Raw genomic sequence first — 13,262 nt, 5'->3', positions numbered from 1 at the left:
ACCAGACTAACCAAAAACACTGGGGACCAGTTCTCCTCTGTATATTCAGTCTGAACATTTGGTACAATATCATTGGTAGTTAACAGTGTTACTGCATTGATTCAGCTGTAAGGTTAGAGGTTAATTGTGCCATGTACATGCAGCAACATTGTTTTCTCTGTGGCCCAGGTGAGGCATGCAGTGGGAGTGAAGAGTGCTAAGGTGCAGTCATCCATTCATAAATTCTTGCTGTTTTGCTGAAACTGGAAACAGTTCATCCTATGTGAAGTCCATTGTGGAAGATTGGGGAATCATCAGTCTCAACGTAACTCAAGAGCGTCTCGGGACAGAGCTTCTGTGGTAAAGAAAAATATAAAAATGTTTAGGAACTGTAATATAATAACAATTTTTTCCCTCTCTGCCTTTGTAATATACAGTATGCTGGAAGACTTTCTTGACATCATAAAGAACGGGTTCAGAATACAACAGAAGCAGGAAACATCAAAAATCACTGTTAACTGTAGAGCATCGGTTTACAATTCTTGCAAAAATCAAGTTATGATTTATGTGTATGTTGTTATAAAAACAATCAAACAGACATAAATGTAATATGTTAAACTCAGTCTATTTTGCATTCAAACATTGCTTTAAATAAAGAGACAGGTGATTTATTTGAGCAGAGCTTGTTTTCTGTCTCCACTATTTGGAAAGTCTCATACGAAAATACTAATATATATATATATATATATAATATTTTATATTAAACAAAAAAACTGCTGCAATCTCCTTATGATTTATTGTGCCTTAATTTACTATTAATTTCATTCATAATTATTCACTTACTGAACGCTATTATAAAAGTATATACGTTTGTTTATGTTAAATAAAAGATAAAACATGAGAAAAGAGTCGTATCTTCCCTTAAAATGCATCTTGAACAATCGGGTCCCACCTAGCGAGGACCCCTAAGATGGCGGCCATCGCGATGCCTGTGCGCAAGTCGCAACGGAGGCACTTGTCACGAAGGACACAAGACAGGTAGTAATTCACACTAAAAATCTTCGAGTATGACAGAACTAGAGGTGTGCTTAAACCCGTCCTGCACACGCATGCATTTGGGTGTGGAGGGGAGGGGCGATTAATGATTTGAGCTGATTTTCTTATTAACTACCAATATTATCCACTGTCCTTGTACAGTAATATGACACTGACAATACACACACAAATAATAGTTGTAACGTTAGTAGTGATAATAATAATGAATCATCTTACGGGTCCTCGCTAGGTGGGACCCGATTGTTCAAGCCTTTTTCTCGCGATCTTTGACGATGAGGTCTGTATTCATTGTTCAGGCGTTTTATCAACTCCATCTGCTATTTTTTCCACATATGAACGTATTTTGCTGGTAGTTAATACGATCTCAAATCTGACAAAGATTTTTAGTGTACATTAGTAACTGTCTCGTGTCCTTCGTTCGTGACAAGTGCCTCCGTTGCATCCTGCGCACAGGCATCGCGACGGCCACCATCTTAGGGGTCCTCGCTAGGTGGGACCCGATTGTTCAAGATGCATTTCTATGATTTTAAGTGAAGATACGACTCTTTTCTCATGTTTATCTTTTATTTAACATAAACAAACACATATACTTTCATAATAGCGTTCAGTAAGTGAATAATTATGAATGAAATTAATAGTAAATTAAGGCACAATAAATCAAAAGGAGATTTTCATTGCAGCAGTTTTTTTGTTTCATAGAAAATAGGATATATATATATATATATATATATATATATATATATATATATATATATATATATATATATATATATATATATTAGTATTTTCGTATGAGACTTTCCAAATAGTGGAGGCAGAAAACAAGCTCTGCTCAAATAAATCACCTGTCTCTTTATTTAAAGCAATGTTTGAATGCAAAATAGACTGAGTTTAACATATTACATTTATGTCTGTTTGATTGTTTTTATAACAACATACACATAAATCATAACTTGATTTTTGCAAGAATTGTAAACCGATGCTCTACGGTTAACAGTGATTTTTGATGTTTCCTGCTTCTGTTGTATTCTGAACCCGTTCTTTATGATGTCAAGAAAGTCTTCCAGCATACTGTATATTACAAAGGCAGAGAGGGAAAAAATTGTTATTATATTACAGTTCCTAAACATTTTTATATTTTTCTTTACCACAGAAGCTCTGTCCCGAGACGCTCTTGAGTTACGTTGAGACTGATGATTCCCCAATCTTCCACAATGGACTTCACATAGGATGAACTGTTTCCAGTTTCAGCAAAACAGCAAGAATTTATGAATGGATGACTGCACCTTAGCACTCTTCACTCCCACTGCATGCCTCACCTGGGCCACAGAGAAAACAATGTTGCTGCATGTACATGGCACAATTAACCTCTAACCTTACAGCTGAATCAATGCAGTAACACTGTTAACTACCAATGATATTGTACCAAATGTTCAGACTGAATATACAGAGGAGAACTGGTCCCCAGTGTTTTTGGTTAGTCTGGTTTCTCCAAAGGTTTTTTTTTACTCCAGTATCGACCTCTTACAGTTTTTTCTTAATTAACCACCGTTGCCTTTGGCTTGCTTGCTGCATGTATGACGACTAATGCATTTAACACCAACTATTAAAACAGTGAGGGTGTTTTTGACCACATAGACACAACAGTATGTCTTTCTGTAAAGATTCTTTAAAAATTTTATGCATTTTGAAAAATGTATAAATGTCTTACATTGATAGTGTGCATATTGCTTGAACATTTATATGTAAAAAAATTGTGTAGAATTATATTATAATTGCAAGTTATAATTATCAATTATAAACTAGCTGCATTTTTAGTTACTTTCAGTGCACAAACAGCCATTATTGCCTTACTATTACTGATTTGTAATAGTACAAGTAACTGTTGTACTATTTTATGTACTGTGTTATATGAGTTAAAGTCAATTACAATTGTAATTTCGTCATCATAATGTGATAATTGCTGTATGATTTTCTTTGAAAACAATAGTTTCTTAAATAATATACAATCAGCAATTGCAATACATGAACTGCTTGTAAGCAAAACCATATATAACAACATAAGTATACTTATTACAATATTGAAAATAATGTAAAAAATTACATGAATTAGGTAGTAAGTCAAAATAAATAAAAATCAAAGTGTGTGTCTGTGTCTATACATATATATATATATATATAGTACATAGGTTCGTCAGGTATCTTTCAACTATCCCACAATCTTCTGAATTTGTGGGCTAAACGTGTTTTAGTCATCACAACTGAATTATTATTATTTTAGAATATATTCAAAAGCTGTGCTGAGGCGTTCTAGTAACCGAATATTAAAACTAATTACAATGCATTATTTATGAGATGCTGCTAGTTTTATGACATTTAAAAAAACATTTTGATCGATTACATTCTGTATTTTGCTTTTATTAAATTATTTTAGCTTGAAACAACAAGCTACCGCAGCTCTGATTAACCATGCAACAAGTTATCGCGATAACAACTTTTGATCAGGCATTTAAAACAGCTACCGCCTTGGTCCTAAGCGGACTCGATTTCGCGGGGGGACTGGATTTCTCACCACACCGGAACCTTTTTCTTCTTGTAGATTTTAATGGCGGTTGGCATACAACTTCAAGGTGCATTACCGCTACCTGCTGGTTAATGTGGGGCAAGTTCGCAAAATTATTTTCCTAATATCCCCAACACATATTCTTTTATCTAGATCAGTCATTTTCAATAAAGCATTAAATAATTTATACATTCCTCATATGAGTTCCTCTGCAATATGTTTATCAAGTCAAACTTCATCTTAATTATTTTCAGATTACAAACCAACATTCTTATTTCACTATCATACAATGGACCTCTATATCACAATATTTTCATTTTCCTGTCTGTTGTTGCCTTATTTTAGTCAACGTGCTATTAAGTATTGTGTTAACTTCACCAGTTTTTTCACTGATAAATTCTGAAATCCTTTTATTAACTTTAACACTAAAATGTATTACTGTGAATGCCACTCCTACTCTGTTTTCAATATCTTTTGATGCACTGAATAAATCAAGACTGAAGTATAACTAAAATAATTGCTTTGAATTTGCACCATTTGAGCATTATATTTATCCCCCTGGTCAATTGTTCAACTTTTCTAACTGCGACATATCCACATTGGGCTGTAGTAACCATTGGGGAATTACTGGCTGTTACAAACTTTTAGAATTCCAGGGGTTGGAACACAACATTTCGTTTTATTGCTGTGATGGTGGAGATTGTAGAAAGAAACAAACACAAATACAGGCTTAACCCCAATGAAATGTTTTTAATTTCCAAACGGCGAAGCCACTTAACAGTGTGTGAGCTATGTACAATGCGTACATTAGAAAACAAGAAAAATAAAAATAAATTAAGTTAAGGGGAAACAGGGAACGAGGACGGCACCCAAATCAACAAAATAAATAAAACAAAAATAGGTCCAAAACTAAGTTCTCAAAACACTCTAACCTAACTAACCAAAGAAAAAGCTAGAAAACAAACCCGAAATCTTTGGCACAATGCGTTGCCTCAAATAAACTACCCTAAGTACAAAACCAAAAATACAAAGAAGGCGACCCACCAAATATATATTTCAATATATATTAAAACAATACTGATACGCCTTTTAATTTCCTTTCTCATACTCCGATAATCACATTTTCAAAAATTATTTAATTCGTAATTTATACTTCTCTCTGAAGACATGATCCTCCCAATGTGGATAATCAACCCAATTTACTCATTTACTAAATATAGTTGGTTGTTTGTCTGTTAGTCCAAAGATCAATTTAATTTAACAAAACAATCATTTCAGGGACACAGGCTAATTTTATTTTATTTTTTTCATGTGCATTATACTGAAGGCTATATATAACTACACAGCGTTTTTAGCTTTTTAAACAACATACTCTGTCCTACATGTATGTCTATGAAAGATGATCAAATCAATGAGAGTAGGTTTGGGATGTGGCAGCACGTGCGGTGCAGCCCCACCCCAGGTGCAGCCCTACCTCGATCTACAGGCTGCAGCTGGGTACTTCTCTCTATGTCACTTCTCTCAGCCCACCCTCTGTTCGTTGATTGGCCGGCTGTTTTGAGGCCGGAGGAAACAGGGAGATAGTTTGCTATCTCAGACTGATTACAGAAGCAAACTAAATTTGAGCGGAATCATGAAGTCCGATGTAGTCGGGGCTAAAGCATTGGGCTCACATCATGACAAATAAATACAAAATGCTAAACCACAAGAATCAACTCAAACTCCTGAACATACACTGAGCCACTCAGCAAAGCAAGCCAAAAGACCTTTAACCAGCAGGGTGACATTGGATTGGCTGCGGCGACCACACCCTTAATGATGATCGACAGCTGCCTCCTCTATTCAGTAGATACCTGAGAGCAAAGATGACTGACTAGAGAATAGAGCATCACAGTCCCGCCCACAGCCGGTGCCGGAAGTAAAAATTCGATACAATTTCTGCATTGACATTTGGGGTATAATCCATAAAAACGTAACCATACATGGTAGACTTAAAACCAGCTACATCTGTACTAAGCGAAAGTATATGCTCATATAAACGCCAAAGGTTCATGGGGCACTAACCTTGTTTTGAGATAAATGCCTTTTATTTGCGATGTCTTGGATAAGTACTTCATTACCCACAATCCTGAACAATCCCACAATCCTACAGTGATGCATCTGATTGGTGGAACTCGTGTAACAATCTGGTTAAACCCCGCGAAGGTCCGTGAAGACTGAAGATCATTAATAAAAAAATAAATAAAAATTAAAAACCTGTGTTGCGTTTTTGCACGATAGACTTATCAGTGCAATCATGATCTCATTGGCTGCCATGGTGGCTTTTTTTCAAGGAGGAAAACAAAAGTGTTCAAAGAGGTGAAAACCACTTCAGATAGGGTCATGTAACGGTAGTTGAGTGTAGCGTGTCCGAGGGTCAGCTTGTGGATTTTGTAAGGGCCAGCATGAGGGACAAGACCTACAAAATTTTGGTGAGTTTTGCAGGGAGGTTGGTAACGTTAGTTAGCATTATCGTCCACTTTAGCTAGGCTACTGTAGCCTTCATATGGTGGAGTCATATCAAGCATTTTATAATGCCACTGTCAAAAAATATTTAGCCTAGGCATACCTATGTGTGCATTTACTGAACATTTGTGCAATGGCAACGACGTGTTGACGACTGAGCGGTGATTGCAGTCATGTACAAAGCACTGCACCATGTTGCTGACGTTATCGTTAACCACTTTCACACACGCACACAATATATAAAATACATGATGATAAATATAAAATTCAATACACAACACCTATATAAAACACTATTTATTTACACAATTAATACTGAAAGGACTGCTATTACTGCACATTCACTATATAAAATAAAATTAACTGGAGGAAAAAGTTTGCGCGGCCGTCATCAGATTTGGAAGTTGCTCAAAAGGCTTGTTCACGGTTGTGGCTTCAGTCGAATTCAGTGAGGCGAGGTGGTTTATGGGATGAGCAGTTCCTTCGCTCGGAAATAAAAATATGTACACAGTCTTGTACCTTTGACTTTTTTTGGATTTTCTCTTAATTTTTTCACTCGAAATGATATGTTATATGCTAATGAGTTCAGCCGTAGCTGGTTATCCTCAGACATGCTCTAAAACTCTTTAGATACGGATTTTTCCGAAAGTCAATAGGAGAAATTAATGGGAAATTTACTTCCAGCACCAAAGCTCTCTCGGGCTGTGGGCGGGACTGTGATGCTCTATTGAATGGTAAAGACAGAAGAGGGAGGGACAAAGAAAAAGCAGCACATAACACGGGCTATGGAACTGTTGGACAAATGGGCATCTCATTTATTTCCATTTCTTCTGCCACTTTAAGTACCACGCACCCAAAACTCTTGATTTCAGATTTTAATTTTTCCCAACAGGGTTTTATCACTTCTTTTGCTGGATAAAATATGTTATGTCTTTGTATTCTGATCCAATAAATCAAAAACACTTGCATTCTCCTCAGTTCTAAGGGCGTTTCTGCTATTTCAATCTGTACAGTCGGCATCTAGTCATAGTTGGGGGCATGGTGAGGGCAAAGTCGGCGTGGGGGAAAATACAGCGAACATCGTCTGTATTTGAATGACAAAAATGCACATATTGAATGCTCATTTCTAGAGACGCGTAGAACAATTGTAGTCTCTTTTAACTTTAATATTCATATACACTAGTCCATATCAATCTTTGATTCATTGTACAGCCCTACTGTAGATGTATTCATTCAAAAATAGCCAAATTCCGTGACGTTCTGCCAGTTCCATTTTTGACTGGATTCCGCGATTCTATCCATGTCACTTCGCAAACATAGACAGGGTGAATTTATGAATGAAAGTTGAAAGTTCTGACACAAAACGAAGTTGTTACGTATCCTCACAATTTTTTAAATGGGTATACGGAAATCCTTGGCCTTTTCTAGTGGGTATACGGCGTATATCTGCGTATCACATAGACTACACCTCTTAGCAGACGTGTTTTCATGTGAGTTTAGGTTCGACACTAGGCTACATAGTTTTGCTTAAGGTAAAATGATAAGGCTAATTATATATGCATGCCACTTTCTGAAACAACCGTACACAGTTTTGATAACGTTAATAATGAATACAATGTTATCGTAGCCTACTGTGATGATATGCCAACTGCACACATACACATGCTTAGTCTTGAGATTCCATAACTTCCCTTGATCATCCTCACTACTTATTGCTTGTAGCCATTTTGTCATCTTTTCCGGTTCTGTATGTTTATAAGGAAGGATGCAGAAATTCAGTTCATAATTTGTTAGATTTTTGGAGGTACAGAAAATGACACAGCAACTCTTCGAAATGATTGTCCTGTGTATTTCAATGTGCGCCAAGGCAATGTTTTCCCCCACGGGCTAAATTCACATCACGTGACGGGGCGTTCCCAGACCAACCGTCTGTATGTATATGGTTAGACCTTATAGCCCCTGTTATTAACCTTAAAGGGTTGGTTCACTCAAAAATGAAAATTATGTCATTAATAACTCACCCTTATGCTTTTCCAAACATATAAGACCTCCTTTTCTCTTTGGAACACAGTTTAAGATATTTTAGATTTAGTCCGAGAGCTCTCAGTCCCTCCATTGAAGCTGTGTGTACGGTATACTGTCCAGTGGGCAACAGCAGTCTGGAGGACGGATGGTTCCGCTTTCCCCTCATTCGAGGCATTCCTTCAACAGTTCTGTGAGGTATTCAAACATTCTACGGAGAGAGCAGCTATTAACCCTTACTCAAGGGAGAAGCTCGGCTGCGGAGTATGCTCTCTCATTCCGCACACTCACAGCTCAAACCACCTTGGTCAAGGACACACTGAAACTGCTGTTTCGAAAAGGATTAAGACCAGAGTTACAGTCTGAATTGGCTTGCCGTGACGAGGGTAGGAATCTGAATGAATTCATTGATCTCACCATCCGAATTGACAATTTGGTCCGCTCACAATGCCCAACAGAAGCTCCAGTCCACATGTCTCAAAAAGCAGCCATGAATCAGGAACCAATGCAACTAGGAACGACCCACATCACACCTGAGGAACGCGAACATCGTATGCAAAATCACCTCTGTCTTTACTGTGGTCAACCGGGACATATGAGGACTTCCTGCCCTGTACGTCCGTCGACAAGGTCTCAAACGGTGAGTCAACAAACCAAGAACAACCCCTCTTCTTGCTTTAATCTACCAGCTCAGAACACTCAGAACAAAGTATTTCTGACTTCAGCACTCGTAGATTCGGGGGCAGCAGGGAATTTCATTTCAAGTGAGTTTGTTACTCGGTGCCAATTGACCCTAACTACCTGTAACTCACTCTTGGCAGTGGAGGCGCTAGATGGACGACCCCTCGGTGATGGGAGGATTCTGCAGATCACGGAGGAAGCCACACTCCTCATTCTATGTCATCAATTCATCCACTGAGTCCATTTTCCTTGGACTACCCTGGCTGCGCACCCATAACCCTCACATCTCCTGGAGATAGAATCAAATTATCCAGTGGGACCCCTCTTGTAAAGTTCGCTGTTTGTCCAAGATTTCAAGAATCCACAGCAAGGCCTGTGATCCTTCTGTTCAGGACGTTAACAGCCTAAACATGCTAGTCGAGTACTCTGATGGAGGCCTTCAGCAAGAGAAAAGCATCTCAATTACCTGAACACCGCTCTGTAGACTGCGCTATTGACTTAATGCCCGGTAACACACCACCTAAGGGAAGAAACTTCCCTCTGTCACAACCAGAATCTGAAGCAGTGAAGCACTACATCGAGGAAGAATCAGCCAAGGGTTTCATCAGACCTTCATCTTCACCAGCTTCAGCTGGGTTCTTTTTTGTTAAAAAGAAGGATGGGGGATTGCGGCCCTGTATTGACTATCGTGGTCTGAATGATATCACTGTGAAATTTCGTTACCCACTGCCACTGGTACCGGCTGCGTTAGAACAGCTCAATCGGGCCAAAATCTACATCAAATTGGATCTCCGCAATGCTTAAAATCTCCTCCGCATTCGTGCAGGGGATGAGTGGAAGACCGCCTTCTCGACCACTAGTGGGCACTGTGAGTATCTTGTCATGCCCTTCGGCCTAGCCAACAGTCCGTCTGTCTTCCAGTCTTTCTTGAATGACGTCTTCCGGGACATGCTAAATAAATGGGTAATAGTATACATCGACGACATCTTAATCTACTCTATCACCATGGAGGAACATATCCGTCATGTCCGGTCAGTGTTAAATCATCTCATCCAGCATCAACTCTATGCCAAAGCTGAGAAATGCGAATTCCACCAGACCAGCATATCATTTCTGGGGTACTTGATCAGTCACCAGGGAGTTGCCATGGAGGACAAGAAGGTTAGGGCAGTTCTGGAATGGCCTTTACCTCAAACAGTGAAGGAGCTCCAACGTTTCTTAGGATTCGCCAACTTTTACCGCCGCTTTATAAGGAACTTCAGTACTATTGCTTCACCTTTAACCACCATGACAAAACGTCATACAACCCGTCTGAGTTGGTCCACAGAATCACGTCAGGCTTTCAAAGAACTAAAGATCAGATTCACTTCAGCACCCATCTTACAACACCCAGATCCTGAACGACACTTCATCGTCGAGGTCGATGCTTCTAGCACAGGGGTAGGGGCAGTTCTATCACAATGTCATGGACAACCAGCCAAGATGTACCCATGCGCATTCTTCTCTCGCAAATTGTCTGATGCTGAACGCAATTATGATGTGGGCAATCGTGAGCTTCTGGCTATGAAATTGGACCTTGAGGAGTGGCGAAAGGGATCCACACACCCCTTCATTGTACTCACCGACTACAAAAACTTGGAATATCTCCGTTCAGCCAAAGGCTTGAATCCACGTCAGGCCAGGTGGGCACTGTTCTTTACACAATTTAACTTCTCTGTGACCTACCGTCCAGGATCCAAAACTACGATGGCTGATGCTCTATCCCGCCAAACGAAGGAATTGGTTTACACCACCCTTTCTGAGAATAGCATTGTGGAGAGTCTGCTCGTAGCCCCAGTGCAGTGGGATATCCTGACAGAAATTGAACAATTTAACAGTCAAGAACCACCTCCAGCCGAAAGTCCGGCCAACGTCATCTATGTCCCAGAGACCCTACGCAAACAACTCATGACCCAGGTACACACGACACCCAGCTCAGGTCATCCCGGAATCACAGCCACGACACAACTCCTTTGAAACTGCTTCTGGTGGCCCACTCTGCTAACTGATACAAGCACATTCATTCGCAACTGCACCAGCTGTCAAAGACAAGTACCAGCCGGCCTCCTGACTCTGCTACCCACACCACAACAATCTTGGTCACACATTGCTATCGACTTCATCACTGACTTACCCAACTCACAGGGTAACACCACTATATTCACCATCATTGACCGTTTCTCCAAAGCCTGCCGCCATATTCCCCTACCTATACTACCAACATCCTTGGAAACCGCCGAACTTCTCTGCAATCAACTAATCAGGTTCTATGGTCTCCCCAAGGATATTGTGTCAGATCGAGGACCACAATTCACCTCCCGAGTCTGGACAGCATTCTTCAAACATCTCAATGTCAATGTCAGCCTCACATCCGGATATCACCTGGAATCAAACGGACAAACGGAACGTCTCAATCAAGAGGTTATCTGGTTCCTAAGGTCATACTGTCAACAAAATCAAGCTGAATGAAGCCGGTATTTGTTCTGGGCAGAATACGCCCAGAATTCCCTCACCAAGCCTGCCACAGGTATGACACCTTTCAAATGTATCCTAGGTTACCAACCACCGCTATTCCCCTGGTCAGGTGAACCAACCGACCTGCCCTCAGTAATCAAATGGCTGCAGAACAGCGACGCCATCTGGGATCAGGCTCATACCCATCTGCTCCATGAAGTCAGACGACAGAAATATCAGGCTAACCGTCATTGTCGCCCTGCTCCAGCATATTCCCCTGGTGTTAGCTTTCACTGTTATTCTGATGATACTCAGCTCTATATTTCTTCGCAGCCCAGTGAAACATACCAATTTGAAAAACTAATGGAATGCATAGTTGATATAAAAAACAGGATGATGAGTAAATTAAAACAGAGGTTTTAATTATAGGACCTAAAAACTCTGCTTGCAATAACCTAGAACACTGTCTAAAACTTGATGGTTGCTCTGTCAATTCTTCATCATCAGTTAGGAACCTAGGTATGCTATTTGATCGCAATATTTCCTTAGAAAGCCACGTTTCTAGCATTTGTAAAACTGCATTTTTCCATCTCAAAAATAGATCTAAATTACGGTCTATGCTCTCAATGTCAAATGCAGAAATGATAATCCATGCATTTATGACCTCAAGGTTAGATTATTGTAATGCTTTATTGGGTGGTTGTTCTGCACGCTTAGTAAACAAACTACAGCTAGTCCAAAATTCAGCAGCAAGAGTTCTTGCTAGAACCAGGAAGTATGACCATATTAGCCCAATCCTGTCAACACTGCACTGGCTCCCTATCAAACATTGTATAGATTTTAAAATATTGCTTATTACTTATAAAGCCCTGAATGGTTTAGCACCTCAGTATTTAAATGAGGTCCTTTTACATTATAATCCTCTACGTCTGCTACGTTCTCAAAACTCAGGCAATTTGATAATACCTAGAATATCAAAATCAACTGGCTCCTAAACTCTGGAATAACCTACCTTACATTGTTCGGGAGGCAGACACATTCTTGCAGTTTAAATCTAGATTAAAGACCAATCTCTTTAACATGGCTTACACATAACATTAAGGTGACCACCTGCTAATAAGCCCAAGGGGGGACAAGGGGTATGTTTCTGAGGGACAATGGTGCCTCCACCCCATGGGCAGACTAACTGATAGTGGTTTACCCATTTCTACCACATATCACCTTACATGGTATATTAATAATGCTCTATTACCCTAAACATGTGTAATTGCTGATGTATGCTCATGACAGAATCGACAAATGCACTTCCACTTACGAATTACTTTAGCTATTGTAACAGATATGCAGGTCAGCGATTCATGGGTTAAATTCTGTTTTATAAATTCAGACTGTTGGTACTAAATGCCAGCCTGGCTGGACTTAAATTACTTTACGATACCCATGCGAGCCTCAAAGGATACCTGAAACCAAATTCCTTAACACACACACACACACACACACACACAAAAGAAACCTTTCTTTTTGTTCCTTACTTTTGTAAGTCCTTTATTAAATATGTATTTTATATGTTTGTGTATTGCATAAAATGGTTAATCCTGGGTAAATGGTTAAAGTGCTGACTTATAAGTGGAAATGCTTGATTTCAATCTTATACTTTCTCAAAAAGAAATGTTCTGCAACCCCCACACTCCTTGGTAGCTCGTAAAATTTTACGACCACACAGGACAGGAGAGAAGCCAAGTCACTGGCTTCTTTTGAACAATGCATTCTATGGAATGTATTCATTAACTTTCTGTTTTCATGTTTTATAAATGTATTACGTATTCCCTTTTGGTACATTTAGATGTTTCCCAACATCTGCAGTGTTATCATGTGTTAAACAAATCTTTAAATGTGTAATTCGATCTAAAAATTAGATCTTTGGTCATATATATATTATGTCTAGTCTTGTTCTAATCGTCAT

At 39.2% G+C, this 13,262-nt stretch overlaps 1 long non-coding RNA gene across 1 annotated transcript; it reads left to right on the top strand.

Moving 5' to 3' along the window:
* Positions 1-761: 761 nt before the first annotated feature.
* On the top strand, positions 762-3,182 carry LOC113074281 (uncharacterized). Its single transcript, XR_003280625.1, has 2 exons — positions 762-1,017; positions 2,189-3,182. It is a non-coding gene; the product is annotated as an uncharacterized LOC113074281 (long non-coding RNA).
* The last annotated feature ends 10,080 nt before the right edge of the window (positions 3,183-13,262 follow it).

The sequence above is a fragment of the Carassius auratus genome, unplaced genomic scaffold (assembly GCF_003368295.1).
Source record: "Carassius auratus strain Wakin unplaced genomic scaffold, ASM336829v1 scaf_tig00014207, whole genome shotgun sequence".
NCBI lineage: Eukaryota > Metazoa > Chordata > Actinopteri > Cypriniformes > Cyprinidae > Carassius > Carassius auratus.
The sequence above is the reverse complement of the archived record's forward strand: the minus strand, read 5'-3'. Positions and strand labels throughout refer to the sequence as shown.